Genomic DNA, 14,203 nt, shown 5'->3' on the forward strand with positions numbered 1-14,203 from the left:
CGTCACTTATACAATCATATCTCCGGAACCAAAAGTCACAGCCATTTTATCTTCGAACTTGATCAATGCCCCGATAGTAGCTTTCAAACGAGCCCAAGTTTGTTAAATTCGGTTGAGCCATCTCTGAGAAAATTGAGCGCGTTCAAATATCTTCGAAAAGTGCACACACATACACACACACACACATACACACACACACATACACACACACACACACACACACACACACACACACACACACACACACACACACACACACACACACACAGACATTTTCCGATCTCGACGAACTGAGTCGAATGGTATATAACACTATGGGTCTCCGAGGCTCCGTTCGAAAGTCGGTTTTTCCAGCAATTCTAATACCTTTCTATAGAGAAAGGCAAAACCCTTCTTAGTCCACTTAGTGGAATTTTCATATATCTTGAAAAATCACCATAGGGGGGAGTACATGAAATTTTCGAAATCGAAAAAAAATTTTTGATGCCAAAAGGCTTAGAATTGCATGAAACGTCGAGATTTAGTGTCATCTCGAAAAAAAATTTTTTTGAAAAAGTCGACTTTTTGGGACTTAGAAAAAATATGAAAATTTTTCTAAGTCCCAGAAAGTTGATTTTTTCAAAAAAAAATTTTTTCGGGATAACACTAAATTTCGATGTTTTATGCAGTTTTAAGAGTTTTGGCATCAAAAAAAATTTTTTATTTTGGAAATTTCATGTACTCCCCCCTATGGTGCTTTTTCAAGATCGATAATTGTCAAACCTTTACCACCGGGCAGCACCCCTTAAGCATGTCCAATTTAGGTCAAATTTTGCATGAAGGCTTTTTTCGAGGTGCTTGAACTTTTGAGCACTAGAACTTTACGAAAATAGAGTTGATCCCAAAATTTTGGCACCCTTATATATACAAGAGCGGTAAAAATCAACGTGTTTTGTCGGTTACGTCACTTATACAATCATATTTCTGGAACCAAAAGTCACAGCCATTTGATCTTCGAACTTGATCAATGGCCCGCCAGTAGCTTTCAAACGAGTCCAAGTTTGTTAAAATCGGATCAGCCATCTCTGAGAAAATTGAGCGCGTTCAAATACAACGCTTTTTGTCGGTTACGTCACTTATACAATCATATCTCCGGAACCAAAAGTCACAGCCATTTGATCTTCGAACTTGATCAATGGTCCGACAGTAGCTTTCAAACGAGCCCAAGTTTGTTAAAATCGGTTCAGCCATCTCTGAGAAAATTGAGCGCGTTCAAATAGCACGATTTTTGTCAGTTACGTCACTTATACAATCATATCTCCGAAACCAAAAGTCACAGCCATTTGATCTTCGAACTTGATCAATGGCCCGCCAGTAGCTTTCAAACGAGTCCAAGTTTGTTAAAATCGGATCAGCCATCTCTGAGAAAATTGAGCGCGTTCAAATACAACGCTTTTTGTCGGTTACGTCACTTATACAATCATATCTCCGGAACCAAAAGTCACAGCCATTTGATCTTCGAACTTGATCAATGGCCCGCCAGTAGCTTTCAAACGAGTCCAAGTTTGTTCAAATCGGTTCAGCCATCTCTGAGAAAATTGAGCGCGTTCAAATACAACGCTTTTTGTCGGTTACGTCACTTATACAATCATATCTCCGGAACCAAAAGTCACAGCCATTTTATCTTCGAACTTGATCAATGCCCCGATAGTAGCTTTCAAACGAGCCCAAGTTTGTTAAATTCGGTTGAGCCATCTCTGAGAAAATTGAGCGCTTTCAAATATCTTCGAAAAGTGCACACACATACACACACACATACACACACACACACACACATACACACACACACACACACACACACACACACACAGACATTTTCCGATCTCGACGAACTGAGTCGAATGGTATATAACACTATGGGTCTCCGAGGCTCCGTTCGAAAGTCGGTTTTTCCAGCAATTCTAATACCTTTCTATAGAGAAAGGCAAAACCCTTCTTAGTCCACTTAGTGGAATTTTCATATATCTTGAAAAATCACCATAGGGGGGAGTACATGAAATTTTCGAAATCGAAAAAAAATTTTTGATGCCAAAAGGCTTAGAATTGCATGAAACGTCGAGATTTAGTGTCATCTCGAAAAAAAATTTTTTTGAAAAAGTCGACTTTTTGGGACTTAGAAAAAATATGAAAATTTTTCTAAGTCCCAGAAAGTTGATTTTTTCAAAAAAAAATTTTTTCGGGATAACACTAAATTTCGATGTTTTATGCAGTTTTAAGAGTTTTGGCATCAAAAAAAATTTTTTATTTTGGAAATTTCATGTACTCCCCCCTATGGTGCTTTTTCAAGATCGATAATTGTCAAACCTTTACCACCGGGCAGCACCCCTTAAGCATGTCCAATTTAGGTCAAATTTTGCATGAAGGCTTTTTTCGAGGTGCTTGAACTTTTGAGCACTAGAACTTTACGAAAATAGAGTTGATCCCAAAATTTTGGCACCCTTATATATACAAGAGCGGTAAAAATCAACGTGTTTTGTCGGTTACGTCACTTATACAATCATATTTCTGGAACCAAAAGTCACAGCCATTTGATCTTCGAACTTGATCAATGGCCCGCCAGTAGCTTTCAAACGAGTCCAAGTTTGTTAAAATCGGATCAGCCATCTCTGAGAAAATTGAGCGCGTTCAAATACAACGCTTTTTGTCGGTTACGTCACTTATACAATCATATCTCCGGAACCAAAAGTCACAGCCATTTGATCTTCGAACTTGATCAATGGTCCGACAGTAGCTTTCAAACGAGCCCAAGTTTGTTAAAATCGGTTCAGCCATCTCTGAGAAAATTGAGCGCGTTCAAATAGCACGATTTTTGTCGGTTACGTCACTTATACAATCATATCTCCGGAACCAAAAGTCACAGCCATTTGATCTTCGAACTTGATCAATGGCCCGCCAGTAGCTTTCAAACGAGTCCAAGTTTGTTAAAATCGGATCAGCCATCTCTGAGAAAATTGAGCGCGTTCAAATACAACGCTTTTTGTCGGTTACGTCACTTATACAATCATATCTCCGGAACCAAAAGTCACAGCCATTTGATCTTCGAACTTGATCAATGGCCCGCCAGTAGCTTTCAAACGAGTCCAAGTTTGTTAAAATCGGATCAGCCATCTCTGAGAAAATTGAGCGCGTTCAAATACAACGCTTTTTGTCGGTTACGTCACTTATACAATCATATCTCCGGAACCAAAAGTCACAGCCATTTGATCTTCGAACTTGATCAATGGCCCGCCAGTAGCTTTCAAACGAGTCCAAGTTTGTTAAAATCGGATCAGCCATCTCTGAGAAAATTGAGCGCGTTCAAATACAACGCTTTTTGTCGGTTACGTCACTTATACAATCATATCTCCGGAACCAAAAGTCACAGCCATTTGATCTTCGAACTTGATCAATGGTCCGACAGTAGCTTTCAAACGAGCCCAAGTTTGTTAAAATCGGTTCAGCCATCTCTGAGAAAATTGAGCGCGTTCAAATAGCACGATTTTTGTCGGTTACGTCACTTATACAATCATATCTCCGGAACCAAAAGTCACAGCCATTTGATCTTCGAACTTGATCAATGGCCCGCCAGTAGCTTTCAAACGAGTCCAAGTTTGTTAAAATCGGATCAGCCATCTCTGAGAAAATTGAGCGCGTTCAAATACAACGCTTTTTGTCGGTTACGTCACTTATACAATCATATCTCCGGAACCAAAAGTCACAGCCATTTGATCTTCGAACTTGATCAATGGCCCGCCAGTAGCTTTCAAACGAGTCCAAGTTTGTTCAAATCGGTTCAGCCATCTCTGAGAAAATTGAGCGCGTTCAAATACAACGCTTTTTGTCGGTTACGTCACTTATACAATCATATCTCCGGAACCAAAAGTCACAGCCATTTTATCTTCGAACTTGATCAATGCCCCGATAGTAGCTTTCAAACGAGCCCAAGTTTGTTAAATTCGGTTGAGCCATCTCTGAGAAAATTGAGCGCGTTCAAATATCTTCGAAAAGTGCACACACATACACACACACACATACACACACACACATACACACACACACACACACACACACACACACACACAGACATTTTCCGATCTCGACGAACTGAGTCGAATGGTATATAATACTATGGGTCTCCGAGGCTCCGTTCGAAAGTCGGTTTTTCCAGCAATTCTAATACCTTTCTATAGAGAAAGGCAAAAAGTCAGAAAAAAATTTTGTATTGATATTCACGTAATAAAAAGTTATTTTGAACGCAGTAAAAAGTGACTGTTTGCTTCGCAATTCGCACACACACATGACATTTGTCGGATTGACGCTATCTGCTTTCTGTCAAAAGTTACGGTGGGGTGCCGGCAACCGAACACCTATCCCTACTACAAATATTCTGCGACATTCGATATATACGTTTAATCTTGTATCCTGGCATACGCAATTAAATAATTAATTAATTATTCGATTAGGTAGATCAGTTTTCGTCAACACCTCTAAGAAACAGTGACGACATTCGCAAATCCCAAAGATTCCACACTCCGAGCAATTGTACACCTTGATTACTTGCTTAGCTTAGACGCGGCGCAATTGTAATTAAGACGCTGCGGATCGCGGATCTTGATCCTCTCCGCCCAACACATTTGACACCGAGTGCACGTGCTTCGCACCCGAACAATCGATCCATCATTGCTAGTCACAGTAGCAAAGAAAAACAAGTGCCCACACTCCTACCTACCGACGAGATAGCCTGCCGCTGAATGCAATACCGATACCTGAGCGCTGGAAACTTCTCTACCTCTCTGTTTCTCACTGGCTCCCACGTTTGCCGCTTCTCGGGCGCTTAGTCAGCAAAAGTAGCAGTCCCTTTCCCGGCTGACCGACAGTCAGTCAGTCAGTCAGCCAGCGCGTCCGTCGTCGGTTAGTTAGTTAAGTTAGTCAGTCTGGCCGACGCACTCGCTTAGTATAACAGTTTGGAGTGGTCTGGAATCATAATCGGCGCGCGCATTTCACCGCCGTACGACTGTCATCGTCGTCGTCGGCATTCATATTCATCAGACCGCTCTCTACCGTATCGGTGTTTGCACTTTTTTTCCCTGCAGCCTTTATCGCTTGAGCGAGCACCTGTTGAAGAAGTGGCCAACGGTTGGTGTCGGTGTTCCACTCGAACAGCTGATCGGTGTTGTCAATTTGCGAACGAATAGTTCCCGGGACCACAGAATTGAATGCGAATTATTGATGGGTGCTAAAACAGTGAGTGGCGATTCCGTTTTGCAGTGTAAATGAAATACAGTTGATGCATAATTATTGTTCTGGTTGGATTCTAATTGTGATAGTAATCAGTGTACTTAGAAGTGCCGTAAAGTCTGATAGGAGCACATATATGAGTGGAGCTGTCGGTCGTAGCGTAGTGCCGCAAAAAGTGTTGTTTTGTGTCGATTGTACCGCGTACAGCAAGGAAGTGCTATGGAGTGACCAAGGTTTAGTTACTGCTGCTGAGGTTAGTTGCCGTACTTAGCACATGGAACTAGGTCGCTGGCATCTGCTGTTCGAGTGATAAGAAATGTAAACTAGGTATTGGTCGTGTTTTCTTCCTCGGTTGACTCGACTGACTGTAACACGCGCAAACAGAACAGAACAACCAAGTCCCGGCCAAATCTGTTTGTTGGTTTTTCGCTAATCTGTATCAATACAGAATATTTCGAGGCTCGGTAAATAAGTACGGTTCTTAAAGTGATTATTTACTAGGTCGTGTAACTGCAAACTGCTTTTGTATGACGGGGAAAGTGTTGTTCCTAAAACAACAAAAACTCACCGGCAATTATTATATCTTTGGTACGTAAACTATTACTTACAAGATAAAAAATCTTTTCTAAATGTATTATTTACTCGCTTCCCCTTAACAAAATGACTCATGACATATTATCTGCACATAACAAAAATATTTCAAAATTAGTTACACCGGAATTCCTATGTGGGCTTGAATAAGAAAGATTGAAATTTTTTTTAGACATAATTTTCCATGGTTGAAACGGGGGTAAATTAAAGTGAAATAATATTAATTATATTCTATACAATTTAGTATTAATTTCAATTTTTATTTCTTTCTAATTAATTGTCATTAATGACATGTTATTCAACGTGAGTAACATGTACAACTCAATCAGTCATATCTTAAAATACAGTTAGTAGACAGAATAAGCTGTTTTAATTCACATAGTGGTACAATAATGCCTTTCTCATGAGTACAGATAAGAATGTGAAATTCTTCTATTTGATTTTATTTGACCCTGGTTGCTATTCCGTTACTCATCGGGATTAACTGAAATTGTACAGAGAATTTCCAGATGGTCAGACCTGGGACTGGCAAATCATTCTTCAATGTACATCTTCTGGGAAGCCCAGAATTCATTGATCAGTACCGGAGCCGGCCACGCCCGAATGCAGATCGCCTAAGGAATGGGAAGGGATGTTAGTCCAACACTTGTTGTTACTAGAGGCCGTACATACTACTGCGCACACCCCAAGTGTCACGGGAGTTGATGATGATGATGATGGTCCCGTCTCATACCCCTGCAAAGGTGTGAGCTGGACGATTTATCTAAATGATAATAAATATTGCATCACATATTTTAACTATTTAACTAAATATAAAACGATCTGATTAATCCAGCAGGTATAGATTCTCCTTCTAAAGTACAACTGAGAACCAGAAAACATTCAAATATTTCCGATTTACTATCCAGGGTTATTCAAGAAAATTTCCTACCCGGGAAGATCCTTGAACAAATCAGTAATCGAACCCGATATCTTTGTCAGTATCAGACAGTAATTCACCTGGCCTTTCCCGCCGGACCAGTTCATCGCTACAAACATCAGCTACGATGGGTTAACGAGACTGCGGATGAGCAGAGCCAAGCCCAATTCCATCCACAACTTCCGATCCCAATTATTTTCGAAATATAATCAATAAATCATTAATCAAATCTTACAAAGTCAAGATTCGAACTCGACACGTAGAATGCTAAAGCTTTCAAAAATAAGAAGAACATATCCAGTTCCAGTCATATTCAATTTCCAGATTGCCTCTACCTGCTTTTCGCGCGCGAGGCTCATACTTTTGTAGACAACTCATTTTTTTTTAACTAAACAAATTATTAAAAATCCAGAACGTAACAACCTAATGCGTCTTACTAGAAAAAAAAAAACAAAAATAAAATAAATACAATTTTTGTCATTTTACACAATTTTCGAAAAAATCAAATTGCACTAATTCATTAAAGATCTAATTACAAAATAGATTTTATGTGTGAAATACACAATTTTTTGAACTCCCCCAATGTTGCAGCCCGCTCCTGGCATCGAATTGAAAAAACTAATCCCTTTGTACAATAACGAGTTTTGTGATCTGGCTGATAAAAAGCTTGGTGTTCTCGCATCAAACGCATTTCTTGTATTGTACCTATGCAATTCACTTCCTCTTTCAATCCGATCACACAAATATCGAGGCAGCATTCCAATTAAGATTTTGAAAATGAACACCATTGTTAAATAATATACTCTCTGTTTCACTGAAAGCCATTGTAATGCATTCAAGTATTAGGATATTTGTTAGTATAAATTTCAGTAATGTATTCGCGCGCAATTTAATATGTCTCGGGTTCTTAGTAGTATTCGCGCGCGGCTTAGTATTTTTTTTATTCATACATTTATTTGATGCGGCTCAAGATCCAAAATTTAAACATAGCTGGTTTAACATTGGTTTTAAGTAAAATCAAGATATTTTTTTTTACTGGATCTTGTTGCAACCCTTTTTCTCGGGGCTTTGGCTCGCGAGTCGCATTTTCTTCCATTGTACCGTCGTCGTCGTCGTTGCTATTGTTTTTAGTGTTTTCGTGTTGTTTTGATGTGTTTCTTGAACATCCGTTGTATTGTCCGGAACGATGTTAGTTGAATTGGGTTTGTGTTGTTTCACGATTGTTGCAGTCGATGCTTTAGCTGAAGAAGCTTGTTCGGTTATTGCAATATTTTTGTTTGTTCAAACCAATAGTACTGGACTCTCTAGATACTTGTGCTGAACAGTTGACTTTGGTTGAAGATGTCTTTTTCGCAGTTTCAGTGCAGGGCTTACGGTAGTGAGCAGGTTGTTCGCAAAAATGACATGTAATCAGCTGATTCCCATAGGTAACCAGCGATTTATAAGGATGCCTTCCGTCCTGACCACAAATTACAAAGGATGGAATCGCCTTATGCATACCGTAAGCAATTTTCGACTGTGTCGGATGAGATGCGAACACAGACTGAACGACTTAGTATGTTTCGGGTTCAAGATGCTCGGATGCACCACAAAACTCATGAACTTCCCGAGTGAACGTTTCAAAAGTACTCGATATTGAAGACCCGGAAAGTCTTGATTCACAATTCTTATTCGTGGAAACCGATGGAAAATTTTAAATGTTATCGTGGAACGACTAAAAACTTCCCCGATTTTTTTCTAAATGAAACTGCCTGCTACAATATAAACGAGTGAATGGGATTTAGACAAAATAGTTGATTAATTTTAGTGGCATATTGAAATCATCCAGAAGCTCTATTTAACAGATAATGTACGTGAATTATTTATTCCATAAATTATATAAAAATATTTAAAATCACCAAACAAAGGTCAACAGACTTCACGCGCGTCTGAATTGTTTATTATTTTCACTATATAATTTACCGCGAAAAATGGTTAATTAAATTATTTATTTATTTAAATACTTCAGATCTATCGGAGTTAGGTAGCACGTTCCTACTATTTATTTAACACACCTATCCATGTTATTAAAAGTGTAGTATTATCGAATCTTCGCGAAAGTTGATTTTTATCTTTCAATTTATAATGTTTAAAAACAAGCAATAACATGGAAGAAAAAACGGGCAAAACTTAGAAGCTAGATAGAAATATATGAGAGATCATATTGTTTTAAAATGATGAGAAAATACTGATAACTCAGAACTGAAGGAAAAACGAAACTCCTGCAATTGTCACCTTTTACGACATAAAGGCAGGAACCCAGTAGATCTATTCTTGGTTGAGTTTTTTGCCACCGGATTCCACACGGCATTCTAAATGATTTTGTTTGACATTTTAGTAAAAACACTTTAACACTCACCATCCTGTGTTTACGAAACACCTTTCTTTTAGTCTGAATTTGTTAAAATCTATTCAGCGATCTCTGACTGTAATTTCGGATCCGTCAAAAATGAAGAATTCAGTGAGCGACCGGAATACCTTACAATTGAGTTTTAGATTCGTGAAAATGTCAATTGTCGTAAAAATGTTTCGTGAAAATGTCAACTTACATTAGGGTGGTGTCAATATTTTGGTGTCATCAGCGATTTCGTAAAGCGGTAGTGCTCAAAAGTTTCAGCACCTCAACAAAGTCCCTAAATTGATTATGGGTAAGTGATACCTTTCGGCGGTAAAGTTTGAAAATTTTCGATCCTAAAAAATCACATTCAGGGGGGGGAGGTAACATCTTGGAAGTATTCGTACCGATTTCAGTCCATTGTCGGATAATCATTCTTTTCTCTGGTGTATAATAATGAATCCAGCCAAACATGTATTCGATGTGGGCTTGCGTTGCGTTCGTCTTTTTAGTTTTAAATAGGTGCGGGATATCTTTTTCATTTGCAGAATCTTTCCGATCATCCAGTACAATATTATGTATTATAATTATTGTCGTTTTTTTGCTCTGGTTTTAACCTCCATTTCATGTAGTTTTGACACTATCAGTGGTAGTGGATTTTTGACCATCATGTAACTCTAAAAACCACTATCTTACGGTGTAATCTGCAGGATCAATAGCCCTATAACATTTATGAAACATTTTTTTACTTTTTTTGATTTCGGGAGGGGCCAAACACGAAAAAGCGTATTCTTCCGTACGGATCAGGGTCATTTCGCCGAAAGCCATTTCGCCGAAAGCCGTTTCGCCGAAAGTCATTTCGCCGAAAGGGTTTTTTCGCCGAATGACATTTCGCCGAATCCTGAAATCGTCTTGAAATCGTCTTGAAATCGTAATTAGAATTGATTTAAAAGACAAACGAACGTTTTGCCGTTTTGTTAACCTACCATTATACTTCTTGAATAATGATTGATTGTTGTACTCTTGAATAAAGATTGATTCATGAACCTCAGAATGTAGTTCCCAAGAAAACTTGTTGACTATTAGCTAGTAAGCATCAAAGCAATTGCATAGGTGTATCTACCAGGCAAATGTAGGTGGTATTTTCCGTTTATTATCAGAACAAATTGGCTCAAATGGCACGTTCCCCTTGACGACTTTCGGCGAAATGGCATTCGGCGAAATGGCATTCGGCGAAATGACTTTCGGCGATATGACCCGCTTCCCTTCCGTACATTGAATCGAATAATGGGCTGTAAAGTGTAGCTACTATCAGTTCAAAGGCTTGCCATTGGATGCAGGAAGACTTACAGTTGCCCCGAAATCATTAATATATTTACCTTCTTACTATGGCTGTTACCAAAATTCGAACAAAAAGAGTTGGGCGGATATGTTAGCAGAGTCACTAACACGCATTCCGCGTAACAAAGAACAAGTTTCCTTCAAGTGACATGGGTTAGCTATCCACAATCCCTTATCCAATCATCAATTCGTCTGATTCCCTGATACTCCCATCCTCATATTTTTAATCATCATATTTTTAATCTTCCGGCTCGAGAAATGACATTTCGATTGACATAGGAAATGTGAATTTAGATTGCTCAGCTCCTTCTACAGTCTACAATAATCCACATAAAAATCTTCTAAGGATATACACGCTTCTCATTCACAATCCTCCCCTCCTGAATCACAATATAAAAACGCGTGTTTTGATACTATTACGACCATTGTGCAGTGTGTAAGTACGATAATTTCACAATAAAATATAACAGATATACGCTCATAATTTTGCATAGTTCATAGGTTTAGTTGTAAATCAAGAACCGACTCACCAGTGCGCGCTATGTGAAACCCAATTGGTCCGTTCTGAAACTGAACTACTAAAATAACCTCGTGCCACTTGTCATGCGTTTACTTAGTCAAAAAAAAAAGAATTTTTATGTTTCCCTTTTTAACACACATTTCCAGTTCTATTTTTAGCTTTGGAACGGAAAAGATTGCATACTTTGCGTGCTCGAATAAAACCGTCCCATGTTGATGATACCTATTGAATGTTTCCGATTGCACTGGAAAACATTCAAATTAAAATTGATATAATAGTATCGATGAGATAATTACTTGCAACATTTTATTTCTTCTCTTCTCACGGAACGAGTGAATTGAACTAAATACGCCTGGTTTTTAGTATGTTTATAGTTCCAAATTTACAAATCCATAAAAATATTTTTGACCTGCTGGCGTTAAAAAATGAAACAATAAGCCATCGTTAATATTCGATTCAGTGAGAATAGTTTATTAAAATGTTCGTTAAAACTAATTCTATTTACGCGAGAGGATTATACATATATAGGATTGTACATATATTCAAACCATTTTTGTTGTTCGTGATAACTCGATGTATGATTAACGAGTTGTCCTGTAATCGATGACAATATCTTTATTTTAATTCTTAGTAATCATCATTGAAAACTTCAAAGGCAAATGTGGAACTAACGAGTCGAAGACGAAACATAAAGTATGTGAAAATGGTTATGTGCTCTATGCACAAAAATACAGGGTCCGCCATCTAACTTTTTTTTGACCTAGCGGTTATTTCGACATTGGTAACCTTAATGTCACTTCTGATTCGACAGAAACTTAGTTTTATCCTTCCGCTGAACGAAAATGGTTGTGTATGCGCTTGATGAACGCGTGAAAATAGTGCACTTTTACTTTGAAAATCATGGAAATGTTGCGGAATGTGTGCGAAAATTACGTATGCAAATTGAAAGGCACGTTTTCATCGCGGCGGGTATTTTAATAAGCAAAATTGTCGCATCTGGGGGACGGAAAACCCGCACGTTATCATGGAAAAGCCGATGCATCCTCAGAGAGTGACGGTTTGGTGCGGATTTTGGTCTGGTGGCATCATTGGGCCATTTTTCTTCGAAAATGAGGCAGGAGCCGCCGCCACGGTCAATGGCGAGCGCTACCGCGCAATGATTAGCGATTGGTTCTTCCCGTTACTTGAAGAGGAAGACTTGGACACCATTTGGTTCCAACAAGACGGCGCTCCGTGCCACACAGTCAACGCTACGATCGATCTTCTGCGCACAGTCTTCGAAGATCGAATTATTATTAGACTATTATCTTTGGGGGGCTGTCAAAGATAAGTGTTATGTGGACAAGCCAGAGACAATTCAAGCCTTGAAGGACAACATTCGTGCATCCATAGCTGAAATAAAGCTGCATACAATCGAAAATGTACTAAAAAACAGGGCCAATCGTATGGCGTACTGCAAGGCCAGCCGAGGCAGCCATTTGAATGAAATTATATTCCACAATTAACCGGAAGGATTGTACTTTAATATAAAAAAAATAATCTTTGAAATCGGATGATCCGTTTGTGTTTTATTGCATGTTTAAAAAAAAAGTTACATGGCGGATCCTGTAGGTTAACCCCTAAAATGACCAAAACCTGAATCGGCCAGTATATGCCGAAAATCGTTTACGTTCGGCACATCAGGTAAGACGTTGCGCTTCGGTGCAAATATAATAAGTGTTCTGCAAGTAGCAGAAACGTAATATCTGTCTAGTGGTTTATGTTGAACTACTGGGTCACATAACAACTCAACATAAACTGTTATGTACTGACGAGTCGAAGACGAAACATAAAGTACGTAATTTACTTATAGTGGAATCTATTCAGGACATCATTTTGCAAAACGTAATACGTTGAATAGAAACGAATATTGTATTATTGGTTTACCTTTCTTTCTTTTTCTATATATGACTGGTTTCTTGGTACTACAAAATAATAAATTCTAGTAAGGGGTTCCTAGATGTCACGTATATTTGTAGACATGTCAATCAAACTAGTTTTCAGAACAAACTATTTGCCATTTTACCGCCCCCCAAAATATTTCCAGTGCTATCTTCAATCAGTTTACTTGTTTCTCAAACGATTCCGAAATTAATTTTTTTTGGTAGAAGATAAACCCACGGCTCGATCAGATGCTCAACACTGTTTCCAATCTTCTGTACAACCAATCAATCACTGGAATGGTTATCTTCGGAGGGAACTCACCTCTTATCACCGGCACAATGTCAATACATCATGGTCGCTTGTTATCATGCATGCAGTGGAACCTCCAAACAAATTGAAGCGTCGTCGCCGGTTGTGCGTCATTCGGGTGCATTGACAGTTGGAACCGTATCTGAACGGAACGGAATTGTGTACACTCCACATGGGTATTATAAGAATGCATGGATGATATTTCCACTGAACATTTGTAGGCACGCGAAAAAATTACTCTTATCGTTGCTTCGTATATGCTATCTCTGCCCTTCGGGACAGAAGCATTGTTTGGCGTTATTATAACTAATGAACCAAATTGACGTTTTCAAGATTATGGACTGATTTTTTAGCAATAATTGCTATTATTAGATACATCCTTCACTTGTCTTCACGTTCGTCAAGTTTAACGTATGATTTTTTTTTATTTATTCCATATAAATTCAATTCTTTCGAATGACACTATAACAGACAATCATTTCATTTCTACGAAAACAGTATATTTCTCAGCTCAAAATTTCAATTCAGATATGATATTTATAGTCTCTATCCGGAAACTGGAAATTTGGGTTGAGGTGAAATTGTTATTGATTTTGAATTTTACGTTGTCTTCATCCATTTGAGTCTCCGAGTCAAAACAGTTAGCGCATCTTTAAATTGACTGGTGTCTAGTTGAGAAATGTATAACACTGAAACGCCACTCAAGCTTGCTTTTTTTGAATTGGCAGCCTTTTATATTTATTATTATCATTGTAGAATTATATTTTTTATGTTTTAAGTTTTTTCATTGTCTTACAGCTAACTCATCGCACAGGCGTTGACTTACTAACAAAACTTAATCGCTTCAAATGAAAAAAACTTCCACTCAATTCAACTATATTAAAAACCTGTGTTATGATGCCTTATAACTCATGTTTTCATTAATATTACTAAGGGATTCTTCAAAAAACTTTACCTTGAATCTTAAATA

General features: G+C 38.3%; 1 protein-coding gene across 1 annotated transcript in view; it reads left to right on the forward strand.

Annotated features, from left to right (window-relative positions):
• Positions 1–4,896: 4,896 nt before the first annotated feature.
• Positions 4,897–14,203, forward strand: part of LOC131440296 (chloride channel protein 2) — a 133,990-nt gene continuing 124,683 nt past the window's right edge. Inside the window, exon 1 of the mRNA XM_058611438.1 lies at positions 4,897–5,844. The gene's annotated coding sequence lies outside the window, so the exon portion shown is untranslated. The remainder of the gene's footprint in view (positions 5,845–14,203) is intronic.

Source organism: Malaya genurostris, chromosome 1, assembly GCF_030247185.1.
Source record: "Malaya genurostris strain Urasoe2022 chromosome 1, Malgen_1.1, whole genome shotgun sequence".
NCBI classification, from domain to species: domain Eukaryota; kingdom Metazoa; phylum Arthropoda; class Insecta; order Diptera; family Culicidae; genus Malaya; species Malaya genurostris.